The sequence below is a fragment of the Streptopelia decaocto genome (assembly GCF_964273445.1).
Source record: "Streptopelia decaocto genome assembly, chromosome: 3".
NCBI classification, from domain to species: Eukaryota; Metazoa; Chordata; class Aves; order Columbiformes; family Columbidae; genus Streptopelia; species Streptopelia decaocto.
The window spans coordinates 113,495,479-113,513,240 of NC_138656.1; the positions used below are offsets into that span (position 1 = coordinate 113,495,479).

At 42.1% G+C, this 17,762-nt stretch overlaps 1 protein-coding gene across 4 annotated transcripts in view; it reads right to left on the minus strand.

The window, feature by feature from the left end:
• The window catches only part of ITSN2 (intersectin 2), an 85,379-nt gene extending 76,830 nt beyond the window's left edge, over positions 1-8,549 (minus strand). For all 4 annotated transcript variants that reach the window (XR_014183515.1, XM_082047372.1, XM_082047370.1 and 1 more), the window contains exon 1: positions 8,422-8,549. The gene's annotated coding sequence lies outside the window, so the exon portion shown is untranslated. The remainder of the gene's footprint in view (positions 1-8,421) is intronic.
• Between the last annotated feature and the right edge of the window lie 9,213 nt (positions 8,550-17,762).

Sequence of the window (17,762 nt, forward strand, 5' to 3'; positions counted from 1 at the left end):
CACTTTAGGCCAAACTTATTTTTTCTTTTTAGAACGACTCTGATAACTTTTCATCATTAACTGACATGAAAGCTGTAAATTTTCAAAGAACCTTATCATACAATACTACAGAGAAATCCAATGCCATATAAAAGCGTTTACTGAATAAAACTACTCAAGAAAATACTATCATCCCAAACAGTTGATATAGATTAAAAAATCGCCATCACAACCAGAACATCTCACAAAAAATGATTTGTTTCTGCAAGATGTCCTAGGAGAGTTGCTTGGTGAATTCAGTTATCAGCCATAAGAAACTGTGGCAACCACAGCATGAAATCCACGTCGTAACAAAACAGGATCAAACATCCCTGTGAACGCTGCAGATGACATTAGGCCCTGCTGCCATTTAGGATGAAAACAGGAAAACTTAGATGTTACGTTTAAATAGCAGAACCACAAGTTCTCGTAAACAAGCCATCTGACAAGTCCCAAAGTTTAAAGCACTAATTGTTTTCACAAACTGACCTGCCAAAGTGCAACTTCAGCTCCTCTCAGTGTTTGTTATAGTTGATTAAAGTTGAGAAAATAAATCAGGAGACTGCAAGAAGCAGGGGGGACCTTATCCTGAAGGCATTAGAAAACATTAGAGCTGGGCAGACTGCAGGAGAAAGGGAAAAAAACAACCAAGCTTCTTCTCCATCACAGGCACACTGCCATCACATGAAGAACAGCCTACCACAGTCTTTGTTAATATTTATACTTGAATTTTTTATTTCAAAATATTTCTCAGAAAAACCACAGCCACATAGTTTTAGCAGGAATGAAGGTCTGGTGCATCGGGCTCTGTCCCACCAGTTTTAACTCGAACAAAGCAAATACTGTAGAAGCAGCATGCGTGGACACAATACGACTCTTCTGCTCTTCTCAAGGACAGAAATACATTATGTTGCAGATTTTTGCTTAAGGACAGAGATGGCAGTACTAGTTGACTGATTTACTCTTTGTAACACCTGTAGATCTGGACAACACAGGTACTCATTAGTATTTGCAAAGCAAATAGTTACAGTGTAATAGCCCGTGTAGTTACTTTGTGCTTATTTTGGATTATCCTCCTGAAAATCAGAGACTAATAAGCATTAGTAAGGCATTATAAACCAGCACAGTCTAGAACTTCTCCTTGTTCAGGACATACTGGTAGAAAAGTTTACTGATTAAAAAAAAATTAAATAAATAAAAGAAAAACAAGGCAACGTTTTTGTCAGGGCAAGAATTTATCTCCTTCATACAGCGGAGCTATATGCAGTGACATGGCCTTTTCAAATTGTACTGTGGCAAACTTCGCAAAGTCCACCCACTCTGATAACAAATGAATGACACCAGGAACAAAACGAAGAAGTCGATCCCCGGTAGTGAGTAGATCACCAGCTCTTCCTGCTCTGTCACCGTGGATAAGAACACTGCAAGCCTTGGTTAATATTTTGACATTTCAAGGGGAAAAAACACCAAACCCCAACACAGCATTGAGTATTTTACTCCTTAACCCTGTAGTGCAAAGTCCCTTCCTTGCTCACTGTTACAGAACAACTTGCTTCCAAACAGTGATTGAGACAGAACGCAAAATATATCTTTCTGCCCACCGTCCTTGACTAAAAGGCTTTCTGAATATACTGACAGTGCAAAATGGATACCACACAAAATACAATAATTTCTGTTTCTGTTTAAAAAACATAATTGTGTGGTCAGTATTGATGGGTTTACTCCCTTTCCTACCCAGCTGCACAGCTCTGAACGTACCCATTCGAAATATCAAGACCCAGTTCAACTCTCTCAGGTGTCTCTGGAGACTGAAATGGATCTTTCCTCCCTCCTAAGAGAAGACTTTCCCCAATTTTATTGCACAGTCGTTTAAGGAAACCCATGCACAGTGTTTGGAATAAATGTCAACTCAGGACTTCAACCTCCCACACAAAGCTCTTGACCATTACACCAGAGCTGCAATTCCCTCTCCATCTATGCCCCTCCAGCTTTGTTTCTTCTTTGCTAAGAAGAAATTCTGAAGGAAGGAATAAGAAGCTCACTATTTAAACTCCTGGCCATTCTCCCAGGAGACACATACATGAACTTCCTCAGGAATTGAACCCAGCTCTGTCACACCCTGGAAAAATACACTTGCTAACCTGATCCCAGACACAGACAGAAATTGCCATCTCTGCTTGCTTTGCTTGAAAAGGAAAAAAGAAAAAAGCAGAGGGTACATTATTTATAAGAATTTTTTTAAAGGCTCTGAGCTTCTGCCTTCGAGAAGGAACTCCAGGCTGTATAACACAACCTTTCCAGAGAGCTGAGCGAGATACACTTGCTCCTGAATGGGTGGTAACTTAAAATATAATCTTGCCTTTTTTGCTTCCTACTTTCCAATTTACATGACTCCCCACTCCATATGCTGTTTTTCTAGATCCTGTTTTGCGATGCACCAATTCTCACATCAAATTATTTGCAAGTATTGTAAAAGAGCCCTAAGATGCTGTTCAGTGAGGTCCACACACCTTTAAACCTGCAGTTCTCCACTTCCACATGGCGATTCCTAATTTACATCACAAAAAACGTGGACTTAGGCAAAAAACGAATCTTCGAGTTTTCTCTTATTTTCATTATTTTCTTACTTCAACCATGTCTGGAAACATTCAGAGCATATTACTTAAGAGCTTATCCATTTAAAATCTTGCCATCTTAGAGCAAATTTTTGAGCCGCCTTCCTGTCCTTCCATCAGAAGCACAAGCAAAATCTGCCTCCTGACCGAGCAAAAAAACCCAGAATAATTCTTACATTATCTTCTTATGATACAAGAGCTGCTACTGAACTTGTTGCTCGGCTTTCAGTCCCAGATAACAGTGCAAAACATACAGAACATCTAATGAACTGCTATAGCTAAGCATAAAACAAAGGATATAGGATATGTAGCCAGTTTTCTACACTCAGAGAAGAATCACTATTCATAAAGCTAATGAAGGGAAAACACTCAGTGAGACTTGGATTTACATTTAAGCTGGGCAAGTGTACAAAAGCATCGCAGGCTTAACTTCTCAAAATTGAACAAGATGCCAAGCAGATAGGAAACAGGTCACAAGAGGCCTGTAAAGCAAAGAAATGTAGTTTATCTTCAGTGAAACAAAAAACGGGGAAACCTCACGGGAGAAAACCCAAAAATCAGTCCAAGGCAGTCAAAACAAGAAAAATTAACTAGGTAGCATTATTTCAGATGGGCAATGGATGGGTAAAAATGCATTCCCCAAAGCAAGATGGAAGAGTATAACAGAGGCCCGAGGACAAGTTTTATCCATGCTATATCACCAGAAACAGTCCTTCAAAGCATCCAGTTCAAATTTGGTCTCTTAAGCTTTAACACTGATCTCTACAGAATGCAGCAATAACGTTTCAACCATTACAAATGAATTTCACAAACTTAGGAAATCAATTATCATCTGGGTTAGACACACATCTCAACGTCATGTAAAGTCCCAATGACCAAAAGTGTATCTTGGTTACAAAGACACTTGTCCTACCTTGAGAAACTCTATAATATTATGAATCATATAATCATAGAATGATTTAGGTTGGAAGAGACCCTCAAGGTTGAGTCCAACCATTAACCTAACACTGGCACTAAACCATGTCCCTAAGAACCTCACCTACACCTCTTTTAAACACCTCCACTATGTGTATTATAGGTATTATATATGGTATATAGTGTATCATGACTATACTGAGTGCAGCAGAAAAAACAAGAGAGCTTTAGATTTGATAAGTAACATTCTTGACATTTGAAAGATAAGACTAAAACTATTGCTTAAATCAGCTCTGATTTTTGATACATTTATCAGTACAGCCATAATAGGTCATTTCTTGCATTCCAATTGTAATATTTTTGGAAACAAAGAAGAGTAACTCCCATTTCCTGCTCTTCCCTTACCTCATGTGTGTGCTGTCGAATCACTAACTGCAGATATCACACATAGCTGATCCCACAGCATTTCACAAGCTCCACTTGCATCAGCCTTGAAAATTTTCACTAGGAGAGCCAGCTCAGAATTATTATCTGCTACTTCTGAAGCAACAACATCCCGTATCAAAACGTCTGAAGTCAAACTGCCTGCTCCCTGAATTTCTGTTCCAAAGCTGTGACTTACCTGAATCAACTATGTTTTTCAACAATCTGTAACAGCAAAAATGTTTAAAAATAGTTCTCGGGTAATTATCCTCTATAAGGTAATTCTAATGTGTTGTGCTGCTACTGTCATTGTGTTACATCATTTGAATTTCATGTGGTGTTCTGAAAATAAGAGTTACACAACACTGTGCTCATCTATATATTAATGTTCAATCCATTATTTTAACTCTAGGATCCAAGTAGCCAACCTGGCCAGGTTGCATTCCTATACTCACAAAGCCATAAACATTTTAAATCTGAAGAAAAACAAAATTTCACCAGCTCCACTTTTACTTTACGATTTTTATGCGACCTTTTGAATACCTGGTGCTAATGGCACAACAGTACCAGAAAAACAAGTTACTACAGTCTCTGTATAATCTCGCAATAGGCAATAAAACAAAGTATCCGTGGATGTAAGGTGAATCAAAGACACCTCATGAAATAAAGCGCCTATATTATTTTCTAGAGAAAGACTTATCCTTAAATAAATCTGAGAATAATAAAAAAATCCTGATAGACAAGTTCACGAATGAAAGGAATAACATGCTAGTAACCAGCATGCTTGAATGCTGAGCTTGGCTTTCTTAGGTATGAGACACGAGTAGTTAATATGCACTTTAACGAATCCCATCATCCAGCATGAGCCAAACTTAAGAGAAGGATGGACTCTGCAAAGATCTTAACTGTCGACAAGATTTATGAAAACAGGCAACCAGACAGAGAAGACACTACCTAATTTAGTGCCCTCATTAATGCTGTATGGTTCAGTACCAGTGTTAGACACCAGGGAATCCACAGGGCTGAAAGATATACTAAACACACCAACCATGAGAAAAACTTCAACACAAGCTTACATCTGACCAGATTCAGACAGACAGTGCTGCAGACAAAAAATTTTCACCAGTGGCACTGCTCACATCTGGCTTAAAATTTCAGCTCACATTGGTCTGTCACTGGAAGGAATTTCAACTTCCCAGTTCCATACTGATCAGGACTCAAAAACAGATTTCCAGGGGCAATTCAGGCACCTGGAATATTTGCAACTAAGGATTTCAAAATAGTCTGCTGCATTATTTATCACCTACCAGGGTACAAATGGAAAATGCAAATTTAAAAGGTGAAGTTAAAGGCTGACAATACGTTTTTAAAGCTAAAAAGAAAACAGTAACTGCCCCATTTCACCCCATACCCAGGGTCAACCTCTCAACCTCAAAGTACACTTTGCACTAAGTGTTTTACTGACAAGTGGCAGGGCTTGAAATAGGTCAGTCAGTCATTAAAAAAAAAAAAAAAAAAAGAGAATTCTCTAATTAGCTCTACATTATCTTTGTAATCACCAATCATCACCTAAAGCGAGAAAGATAAAGAAAGGTCACTGATTTTCCTGTATAATTTGGCCATGTCAAATGAGCCCTCCAATCTAGAAGTAATGCCACAAATTCACAAAGTCAGCAACCTACAGCTCTCACAATTTTCACAAAAGGACTATGTTTACATCAAGCTCCCCCAAAAACTTAAAAATATGGCAGGATCCATCATATAATATACCTTGCCAAGAGAAGTGGCATCACACTGAACCAAAAGCAGCTTTCAGAAGTCAAAGTAAAGTAACTTGAAAACAAAAAGTATAGTGCTTGCATAAATATATGTAGAACAAACCACAACACCAGTGCTGTCAGAAACATCAGCTGATGTCCTTCTAAGACTAAGCTCTATGACTCCTAGAGGGTCTTGGATCCTGATGACAAGAAAAAAGGCAAATATCACATCCACCTTCTGGAAGGGCAAGAGGGACAGTTCAATTATACAAAAGGCTCTCCCAGACCAGAGACCTTTCTCTCAATCTGCAAAAGGAACAAGTGATCTGGACTACATTGCTCTCCAGGAACTAATCACCAGGTCTTTTCCTAACAGACACCTGTTTTCAAGGGGTGTGAAGCTTTCTCATAATGTCTCAAGGAAAACACCTACATTATCTTTCACTTTTCAAATGCTGCCCCATTTTCCCCACCAGCTCCAGATGAGCAGATGAAGGAGGAATTACCATCACCTACAGAACTTTATTTCAATTTGGATAGCTACTTCTCCGCTATGACATGAAATTAATTTCCTTTTTCATACTAAAGACCACAACAGAAATACTTGTAAACAAACCTACTGTAAGAACTAGCATGGTCCAAATCACTGTAATACCTGAATTTCAATAAATAAAACACAAAATCATCCATGGGTCACTCCTACCTTGATCTACCTTGTCCACAATGAGAACAGTGAACAAAATAAGCAACATATAGAGCTCTGAGAGCCAATCACCACCTATGGCTGATAACCCCATAGAGCAATTGGCACAAGTGAGACACAGGTTAAGTGTTTTTGTTATCGTCAGTGCTACAGGAACATACTCTTTGTTTATATCACAGTAGCAGCTAAAAAGTCAGTCAGGGACACATCCCATACCTTATATGTTATACAGACAGAGGAGAAAATAAAAAAGAAGTAAATGCAATTCACTTGGGATAGTAATTAAAAGGCATATTCACTTGATTAAATTTAGGTACCTGAGCTAAGATGCTAATCTGACCACAATTTATACATAACAGAGAACACAGAGCAGCCTAAATCCACATTTGCCGAGATGCATGTGGTTCTCTTAACATCAGACAGGGGTTAGGGTCTGAACTAAGGTTTCACTAAATAGTCGGAAGTGCAATGGTGTGAATTCCCCTCCCCGCTCCATCAGAATGAAAAAATGCACACAAATCAAACGGGGAAGGTAGGGTGGAAACATGGAAACAGAAATGAACTAAATGTAGTGGAAGAATGAAGTCCAGTTAGCTATTTATCCAATTAATTCCTAATACTAATTATTTCTAAAAAATCACTATCGTATCAGTGGATATAGATGTTTGTTATAGCTACAGTATTTGAATTACAGCCGAATTTCAGATGAGCAATTTAAAATTATTGAAAGCAAGCTGCATTTTGTGTGCCACTGATGTTACCCACATCACCCCAAGCCGCACAGTCTACAAGCTTTATATCTTTTCCTGTGTACACACAAGCGTGGGAGCTGCTGCCACCACAGGCAAGCATGAACAAAAACAAGTTTAAAAAACATGTTCCTAAAAGAGGGATGCATAAGATAGGGCAGCCTGAACGAGAGAGCAAGCAGCTTGTAACTTCCAGTGTTTTAGACGGGGAATTTCCAACCGATGTTTAAAATAACTGCTATGAGCTTAACTTAAAGATCACAGGTACTATCTAAAGCACAGTCTGCTTTCAACTTCTGCTATGCGACAGATGTCAAAGCGTCAACTGCTATGAAAATCACTTTAGTACATGCAAAATAGCATCTTAATGTTTAGGGAACCGAACCAAGTATTTCAGCCTCATTTTATTTTCTGAATTACTTCACACCGCGGCGTCGAGACCAAGAACAGCCAGTCTATTTACAGACAAAACAGTTCACAAACTTTTAACTGCGGAAACCCGTGCAATCCCTCCGAACTCCAGGCTTTCACGGTAACTACATGAAGCAAAATCACCATCATCACGCAAGCCGGTGTCTCTTAAGACATCCCAGCTGCCTCACCTCGCTCCCTTGGGTGGACTGTTGGGGCACTGACACCGGTGTTTCTCCCCCTTGCAGAGCAGCAATAAGGGAAGGCGAGAGGCAGGAGGTACCGGCCGCTCTGCCCGGCCCGCCGCCGGGCTCACAGGCCGAACTTCCCGGTGCTGGCTCCCGGGAGCAGCAGTTCCCATAGAAACCAACGCCGGGGTCGGGACTGCGGGGGGAAGCGCTGCCCGGCCCGGCTGCTGACAGCGCCCGGCCCCGCCGCCCGCGGGGCTCCCGGCCCGCCCGGGGAGCCGGGCACGGCAGCTGGGCAGGGCGAGACGTGCGCGAAATTATATTCTTAAGAGGAAAAGAAACAAACGAACAAAACCCACCCAACAACAACAAACACCTCACCACTCTCAGAGGGAAACAAATATAAATAAACGCGCTTGGCGGCAACAGAAAGCTGGAGTGTTGCTCCCCACGCTGCCCCGCACGGCCTCCCGTGCCCCGGGCCCGCCGCCAGGCCCCGCGGGGCGGCCGCGCTGACAGCTCCGCGCCGCCGGAGCTCGCCCTCCGCGCACCTCCTTTAACACCCCCGGCCGCTTCCCGAGGACGAGGCCGCCCCGCGGGTCGCGCTGGGGCGCGGAGAAGCCGCCCGCCTGTTTGTACCTGTTGCGCTCCGCTCCGCCCGGGCGGCTGCTGCTGCTGCTGCCGCCGACTCCTCCGCCTCCCGCGGCGGCGGCGTCAGCCCCACAACATGGCGGCGGAGGCGGGGGCCGCCCGGGAAGGAAAGGGGGAGGGAGCCGGGGCTGGCGGGCACGGGTTGAGGGCGTCGCTGGGCGCCGGCTCCGCGCCCAGAGTCGTGTGTGAAGAGTTCCCTTGGCGGAGCGCGGCCACGTCCCGAGGGGCGGGCGGGCAGCCCCGGGCAAGGGGGGTATCAGTACTGGGGGTGCGAGGAGCCTGAGTGCAGGGTCACCTTTCCCTGAGGTGCTGCCTCCCGGCTTGGCCCAAACTAACCGAGTAGTTCTGCCGGGATCCGACAGAGATGTCCAGATGTCTTCACCCAGATCAGGTTGCTCAGACCCCGTCCAGCCTGGCCTGGGATGTCTCCAGGGATGGGGCATCCACCACCTCTCTGGCCAACCTGGGCCAGGGTTTCAGCACCCACAGTGTAACAAATGTCTTCTTCATGTCTAGTCTGAATCTCCCCTCTTCTAGTTTAAAACCATCACCGCTTGTTCTGTTGTAACATGCTCTTCTAAAAGGTCTGTCCCCAAAGGACGATTCCTGCAAAGTCATGAGCTACCAATTACAGACCTTAACTAACTAATTTACCACATCTTTACTGAAATTTTTCTCACTATTGATTCCAACCACTGTCTCCCCATCTGCCCCATAAATTATTTATTTTCTTTATAGTTTTCTAGCTGTATATATATGTTTTAAAAGGTAATAAACTCCAATATCAGACTTATCTCAACTGTTAGTTTCTCGTGGAAGCTGGAAAGCTGGTGCCTCTGGTTGGATCATTCTGCTGGAGAAGGACTCCCAGATGAAGCTAATCATTCCACGCTGTGCACCCCGGGGAGAGGGACGGCAGCACCCTTGGGTGCTCCTCAGTGGGAAGCGTGTCCCGCTGGGCTGGGAGGAGCAGGCTGGCACCAGGAGCTAAATCCAGCTGGTGCCAGGCACTGCTCAGCATACTGCAATATGTATCTTTCAAAAAATGTAAAGAATTCTATAGAAAGCACATGCATGGAAAATGCCATCATTTTTTAACATTCAACATTGTCCTTCAGTGAGTGGATCCTGCTGTGTACGGAAGATTACAGCGCCTTTCTGCTATGTTTTTGCCGTGTGGATAATTACATATCACCTTTGTACAGAGCAGATTTTTCCAGTGACTCATTCTTCTGGGTTCTTAATGAGCCTTTCCAGTTTGTTACACCTTTTATCATTCATCGTGATTCCAGAATAGTCATGTTATTGTGCCATGCAATGGTCACAGCCACATACTAGCACATACTACCCTTCAGTATTTTTGCTTAGACACCTAATGTTTGCATTCGCTGTTACAGCTGCCACATTGCATTGGCAGCTCACATTCATGTATTTATCCCTTATGATCTCCTCAGCCCTCATCTGATTTAAAGCTTTTGAAGATACAGCATTTTTCTTCTTTACTCCCAGCCCAAAAGCATGCTTTGTATTTTTGTTCCTACGCACGGCCAGCAGCCTCAGCTTTGATGCATAGATGTTTGCCATGTGGGTGACTTAAAACACATGTTGTTCAAGGGGCACTTGCTGACTTTGGGATTTAAATCACTTAGTAGCCACCAGCCCAAGTGGCTTTGGCTGTTTTGAAGTGACCTGCAAATTTCATGAGCAATGAAATTCCAAATAAGTGAGATAACAGCCAGCCCTGGGTAAAGAATAGACTCATTCGGAGTCCAGTTAAAAAGCCTCTCATCTGACAAATTTTCATTTTAATTACTTTCTAATGTCTCTTCAAATACAGCCTTTAATCTGTTTAGTACATATTATAGTTCTAAATGTGGCTTTGTTGAGTAGGTAACACCTACAGCCTGCTTTGGATTGAAGATAAGTGCTTGTATTGAACATAACAGTCTACAGGTTCATAAAGGCTATTGTTGAGAGGATTAAGATAACAATAAACCAGATAAACATGTTTCTTCTCATAGGAAGCAAAAGATCAGGTTACTGATTACAGTAGTAAAGCATTAGGAAGGGCAGTGGAAAAATCTATCAACAAAAGTCTCTAAGAACAGGTTAGACAGATACCTGTGAGAAGTGCGGTAAATATAGTTGATCCTGCCTTGAACACTGAACCAGGTGTCTTCTCAAGGAACCTCACGGCTCTTTTCTTCTATAATGAATGTTACTGCCAGGTCCTTGGCCCCGTCCAGTGTGACGTGTCCCACTGGACAGAAGGCCACACAGAAAACCAGGGGGAGATTTGGGAAGCATCACCAAGGTGCCGGTTATGTGGTCAGCCATGTGTTTTGTGTGCATGATGAAACGGAAGATTAATCACATGGAGGGTGAGTTTTAATGTATATATAGTTGATTTTAATTTTATATACAGTTCTGGAACTGCTTAAGCCTATGGCTAGGTTAGAATACGGCCTTTAGTGACTCTTATTACCTGCTCTGCTGCCTCCATTGCTTCTGTTGCAAACTCCAGCAGAAACCAGGGAGACACCTGGAAGCTCTAACGTCTTAGCTTTGAACACTGACCCTAGAACACAGCGTGCAAATTTTGTACCCTAACAATGTCAACTATCAAGTACATATTTTGATATTTTGCCTTCTTCAAGACTGGGAATGAGACTTCTTATATGATATTGAAAAAATCCCTTATTACTTCTCTACCCCATCTGAAAACATACTGCCATCTGAAGATAAGTTATTAAACTTACTAAAAAGAATGACAATCAAACATAGCTCTCAACCATTGCTTTTCAGGTGACAAAGTGCACAAAGCAAGAAGCATATAAACAACATTGGGATACTTGATTCTGAATATATGACATATGGGAAGGACCCATCTGTGTTATTAATGTTATGCGAGATCCCTATAGACAAACAGCAATGTTGATCGTTTTGAGATAACCACAGATGTTGGCCAATACCTCCTCTGCTACAAAACTGAAGCCAGGAGAAGCTGCAATACTGTGAGCTTTGTTGCCTGGGAAGGCAGAAGTTAGAGAGAATCCAAAATTCAGCTGACTCCCTAGAGAGAAAACCTTAAGTAATTAGCATATCAAAGCTTTATGTATTCTTATTCTAGACAAGCTGAATGTCGTTTCATCTGCATTACCACAAAAAAAACAGAGCTAAACAGAGGTATTAGAACAATAAACATCTGTAAGATTAATTAATTAGCAGGAAGAGGAGCAGGACTCACAGGCTGCTGTGAAGACACATTTGAATGCAGCAGCCCCTCAGCCACCCTTCATTGTAACTGGAGAGTGTAGACGTCCAAATTTTAGTGTGAACTATAAAAAATGCACCCTTAAGTGAAGCTGAACTCTTACCCAACCTGAGAAGACTCATACAGAGCTGTTTTTTCAGCCATGTCTGAGCCATAAACTAGTCCTACATCTAGTTTGTATAATTTTTTTTGTTTTGTTCTTAACTAGTAGCCACATTGTAATTTCTTTAAAATGAAGAATTTTGTCCTCTGGTTTGCTAGAATGAAATTTGTTTCCATTCAGAGTTTGACTGCTGTTTAAAGTATGTTCAAAGGAAAACTTTTATGAAGGAGTTTCTAAAGGCACTGTTGCAGATTCTGCCTTTGTGAATCTGGGTTTTGGGACAGTGTTTTTTGCAAGCTCCTACATGCAGTTTTGGGGGCTGATGGCAAGTACTAGGTGAAATGGAAGTCTCTTCTGGTGGTAGTTGGAACCTTCTAGCAAGGAGCAGACAGTGGCAAAGCAACTTAAAACTGCAGGAATGAATTTGTTTGTCTCAGAAGGCCTTTAAGGTAAGGGAAATTACTTAATAATAACTAATGAGTAATAGAAAAGGCAGCTGAAAGGAGAAGAAACCGATGTTACGATAGCATAGAGACTTGTTCCAGACACAGGGGCAGGGCTGCAGCACAGCAGCTGCCCAGAAGCGACCAACTAAGATGAAAGGTGGGAGAGAAGCAGAAAAGAAGCAGGATTTACTCTAAGCAACGTCTCATCTATTATTATTATGTTATCCTTTACTATCCTGCATGTCCTTGGTATATCCGAGCCAAAAGCCAACATACAACAGCAAAACCTAACAAGATATAATGAAGATAGAGGAACCAGAAATAATAAAAGTAACTCAATTTTCACATTAAAGTTTTACTTTTCAATCATTATCTGTCCTCAATTGCCTGTTACAGGCAATTTTGCTGTCTTCAGAGGAGTAAGGGAAGATCTCCACTGATAGCAAAGGAGATGACAAGTAAGGTTGCTTGGCCTGAACCGAGCGCCAGTAGGTAATAGGACTTCTTCCTTGCTCTTGGTTTACTCCGTAATATTGCTTATTTTCTCTGCTGTGCTGCAGGAAAACACACGAGAAGTGAATGCTTTATTCTCCCTGTCCAAGCCCTCTGACCAGGCAGTGTCTAAGCTTGTTTGCAGACGCGTTTCTGCAACTGTATGTTTAAAACATACAAAGTTAAGCCAGAACATAAATGAACATCAGAAATCAGTTACTGCCAAGAATAAGCCACGTTTTGTGGACAGATACTGATCAGGGATCAAGGAATGTAAAGCAACAACTATTTCTGAATGGTCAAAAAGTAATTGCAGCATAGCAATCTGCACAGGTTCATCATGTGGTGTCCTGTTTAATTTTGCTTGCTAATGAAAGGCATTTCCTCATATGGAGAGTCCAGCTTGTTGTCCCAGCTATAAAAAAATAATTAGAAACGGCCACACCTGCTTGATGATTGACAGCTCTGACCCCTGTATTCGATTCAACTCTATTATTCATGCTAAATTTCCTTTTGCACCTTCTCTTTTTGCCCTCTGCTAACACAGAAACAATGAGCTGCTGCCGGGTTTCATTTTTGCATCAGTATTCAACTGTTTTCTTCCTTTTGAGCAATGCTAGATACTGTCTTTAGCATAGATCTTTATTTAAATGTGGTGGCACAAAACACAATGGGATAAACAAAAGGACAAATTAATATTTACTTTCCACACCTCACACAACAGGACTGGTTATTGCTGACGTAATAACTCATCAAAAGGTATAGAAGGCACAAAGCACATGCTGCATCAAAAAGACACTTCTGGAGATGCTGTTTTGGATTCTGAACCAGAAACCCAAACAGTTTTTAAAACAACAAATAGTACGTGCTACTGTATTAATTTGCGTGATTTTCTGTTACTTAATACAATACAATAAAATACAATAAAATACAATATCCATATCCCAACTTTGTTCCCTGCCAAGTACATATACTATTTTGTAGGGAATGGAAAGCTGGACTGTATTTGTCCAAAGCATGGCAAAGGCTTCTTTGCCTACTGCACTGAAATGATTCTGAGGTCTATTGAACATCTGTGTAACCATAAAGAAAGCAGATTTCCAGACAGGCCAGAATGTGTTGTGAAGGAAGGTGGCGCTGACTCATGCAGATTGAATTATGGCAAATCAAATTTTGCCAACTGCTGAGCAGACACGCGAGCTTTAGTTGCAAAACTTAACTGCAGTGCAGGCAGGAAGGCAGCAATATTCAATGAATTTCATGAGTTTCAAGTGCTGACAATAACACAGTGGTGGGGCTAAGCAAGACTATTTGTTGCAATTTGCAACACTTATGTTGTAATTAGTAAATAATATCTTGGTAAACCAGAGTTGCAAGTTCATTTCAGATGCATTTGCTTCTCCACACTCATGTTTTAACATAAGCCAAGAAGCCGGTCTCATACCAATAGGCTGCTATCCCTACTGCATTTGCTGTAAATGATTTCTTTTTCCCAAAGCTCTCAGTTTTAGGTGCTAGAAACATGTAATTTGGTACATATTGTTAGGTTATGTGGTAAAAGCTTGTGTACATGCCCACAGAGAGACAATTGTGAGGAAGACCAAGCAATACCCTGCCCAGATACTCATCACTGGGGCCACCAGCCCATCAGGGACCCATCTCCATGAGCCCAGAAGAGCGCAAGGGCACAATGAACAGAATCACAGCATGGCTGAGACAGAAAGGGACCTCTGGAGATCATCCAGTCCAACCCACCTGCTAAAGCAGGTTCACCAGAGCAGATCACACAGGAATGTGTCCAGGTGGGTTTGAATGTCTCCAGAGAAGGAGACTCCACAACCTCTCTGGGCAGCCTGTTCCAGGGCTCTGGCACCTCAAAGGAAAGAAGTTCCTCCTCATGTTTAGATGGAACCTCTTTTGCTTCCGTCTGTGCCTGTTGCCCCTCATCCTGTCATTGGGCACCACTGAAAAGAGTCTGGTCCATCCTTGTGACACCCACCTTGAGATATTTATAAACATTGATGAGATCCCCTCTCAGCTTCTCTTCTCCAGGCTGAACAGACCCAGCTCTCTCAGTCTCTCCTCATAAGAAAGATGCTCCAGACCCCTCAGCATCTTTGTAGCCCACCACTGGACGCCCTCTAATTCCTTGTCATTCTTAAACTGGGGAGCCCAGAACTGGATACAGAACTTCAGATGCGGTCTCACCAGGGCAGAGTAGAGGGGAGGAGAGCCTCCCTCGACCTGCTGGTCACACTTTTCCTAATGCACCCCAGGTACCATTGACTGCCTTGGCCACCTGGGCACATTGCTGGCTCATGGTCAACCCCTGGTCCTTCTCTGCAATGCTGCTTCCCAGCAGGTCCACCCCTGGCAGGCCCACCTGGCAGGGTGATAACCCAAGTTACAGACTCCAGAGGAGCAAACACCCTCTCTGGGCCTTTCCCAGGGCTCTTCCAGCAGAGCCATCAGCCCCAGGGGCCAGGAGTGAAACTCCTCAAGGTGAGTCTTGGAGCAGCCCTCCAGGACAACAGGTGCTACTGCCTCGGGGATCTGCTGCACTTCATGGGATGCAGGGGAAGGGCATTTTAGCAATGCACAGGACTTACGGAATGTTTAGGGGAGGAATCAAAAGTGGGGAAGGGAGGAACAAGTGTGGAAAGTAGAGAGGCCTTGGGGGGATCATATGTTCAGGTGCCAGCAACTGAGGAGACTGGAATCCAGGGACCAGCACTACTCTTAAGTAGTGCACCTCATGGTCTGTGACTCTCACCTGAATTTTGTGAGGTTCTCTGGAATTATGTGTTGCTTTTAAAGGCTGAATGATATAAGAAACAACTTTGAAGTACATAATCTCAGATCTTTCAGGACATTTTGTAAATTGCTGTGAAACTGAAAATTTTCCAGATTGAAAGATTTCTGAAAGGATGCAGGCATACTATAGTGGAAATAAGACAGGCAAAGCAGTATATGAGAGTAGTGATTAATAACATAATTGATAGGATCAGAGATGCATTTACAGGGCAAACAGATGGCTTTGGTTTGAAGTCTGCACAGAAGGTCTGTGTTGATGAAACACAGAATTTTCCCGTGACTGTGACTCTTGCTCACCAGATGTGATGCTGATAGTCTGAGACATTGCTGCCCTCCTCTGCCTGACGTTCTGCTGGACTTTTCTGCAACAGAAGCAAATACAAACTCTACTCCCAGCTGCTCCAACTGAAAACACTGTGCTGTACCTCCAATTAGTGGCTTAACATTGTTGCATTCAGAGGGCTGGATCTAGTTTTGAAGCATTTTGCCAAAACGGAGTTGCCCTTTTCAATTTAGGGTTTTTCTGCTCTTGAAAGTTGTTTCAGAAGAGTGTTAAGTCTTTCAGAGCAAGTCACTTTGTAACTTACGCTGACTTTAAAGTTTAACAGAGTTCAAGTCAGAGCTGAAATCAATGGAGTGTGAAAAGAGACCGCATTATCGGCTATTAATGCTTCACTTGAATTTTCATGCAAGGTTTGTCTTGTTTTCATGCTGCTTCTTGCTTTGGTAAGAGAAACCTGCAACAATTTACTGATCTACTTCACTGATCTCTTCAGAGCCTTTCTTAAAATTCATTTGTCTGAAGAAATTTATGATGGTCAGACTGCAGAGTCACTAAACAGCATCAGTTGCCTAGTAACTAATGGTTCTAATATTTCTGTCCAATAATCTTTACCTGTCTGTCATCTTTAACCTTGAACTCTAAATAGTTTAAGGCAAAATTATCTTTTTGTCCTATGTCAGCCATGTCAGGAAAAGGGCTTTTACTTCCTGATAAAACAAATTCATTAGCACTTGGCACTGTCAGTCCTTCCAAAGAGATACTATGCTGCATTGCTGCAGTTGAATTTACTTTTCCTATTCTGCACTGGGATCACCTTGATTGGAAGCCACTGCCGAGATTAATATCTTGGCACTTTGCATGTGTATTAATTAACCGGAGTGACAACTGCAAACATGGCAGTTTCAACCTGCTGGAAATAGCAAGTGTACGATTGTTGTGTCCCATGCTTCTGCCACGCTGAAGTCCTGGACCATTTTGTTTTACAAGGAGCCAGCCCGGTCCTGCCTAAGTAGCACTCGCTAGATTGAGAGGATTTAAAATCAGATGAAAAAGAAGAAACTCTCAAGACTTAATAGAGAGATACAGCAAAGTAAAGGAGCCCTCTTGCTGTTGTAAGAATGTCAGAATAACATTAGGTTCCTGGGAAAACTCACAAGATCGATGTTTAGCATTGTGAAGTCTTCATTAGTGCTGGAGTAGTAAACAAGAAAAAACTTAATCAGCATTATTCCAGGTCAGTCTACATCAGCAAACTCTGAATTGTCCAGATTACAATGGATAAATTCAATATACTTGTGCATCCCCAGACTATCCTGTATCTCATCCCTCAGTCACAGAAACCACACAGTGCATCAATTTCACAGCTATAAGGCACCTTTGAATCAGAGCTTACAATAAGTCAGTTTCAGGTGCAAATCTATAGAAAAGTTTAGTTCTAATGCTGGCAGATCTAATTAATTTTTTCCCCAAGACCCCCAGCCTTCTTCAGTGCAGAAGATTAATAACGCTTGCAAGACGAATGGTGCTTACTGAATTGTTACATTAAAGTTTTTGTAATCCTTGTTATTCATTGTATAGCCTTGATCTTTATTTAATACACTCCATTAAGAACCAGTGCCATTTAAGATATTTTTCTCTTGGGTTTTTATGTTGCTCTTTCTGGAATGGGCGCTTCACAGATAAAGCTGCTTCATCTAAGATTCCTGAGGCAAGTTTAATATTAGTATCTTCATCTTACAGATGAAGGACAGAAAGGTGGAACAATTTAAGCAAGAACATTTCAAACACCCGCTATTCTTGGATATTTCTCTTGAGATACAAAGGCCTTACTTGAAGGACTTTCTCTGTGTAGCTGTTGTGGTTTCTTTTGAGGCTGGATGTGTTTTCTTTCCACACAGCTCAAGTCAGCACCAAAAT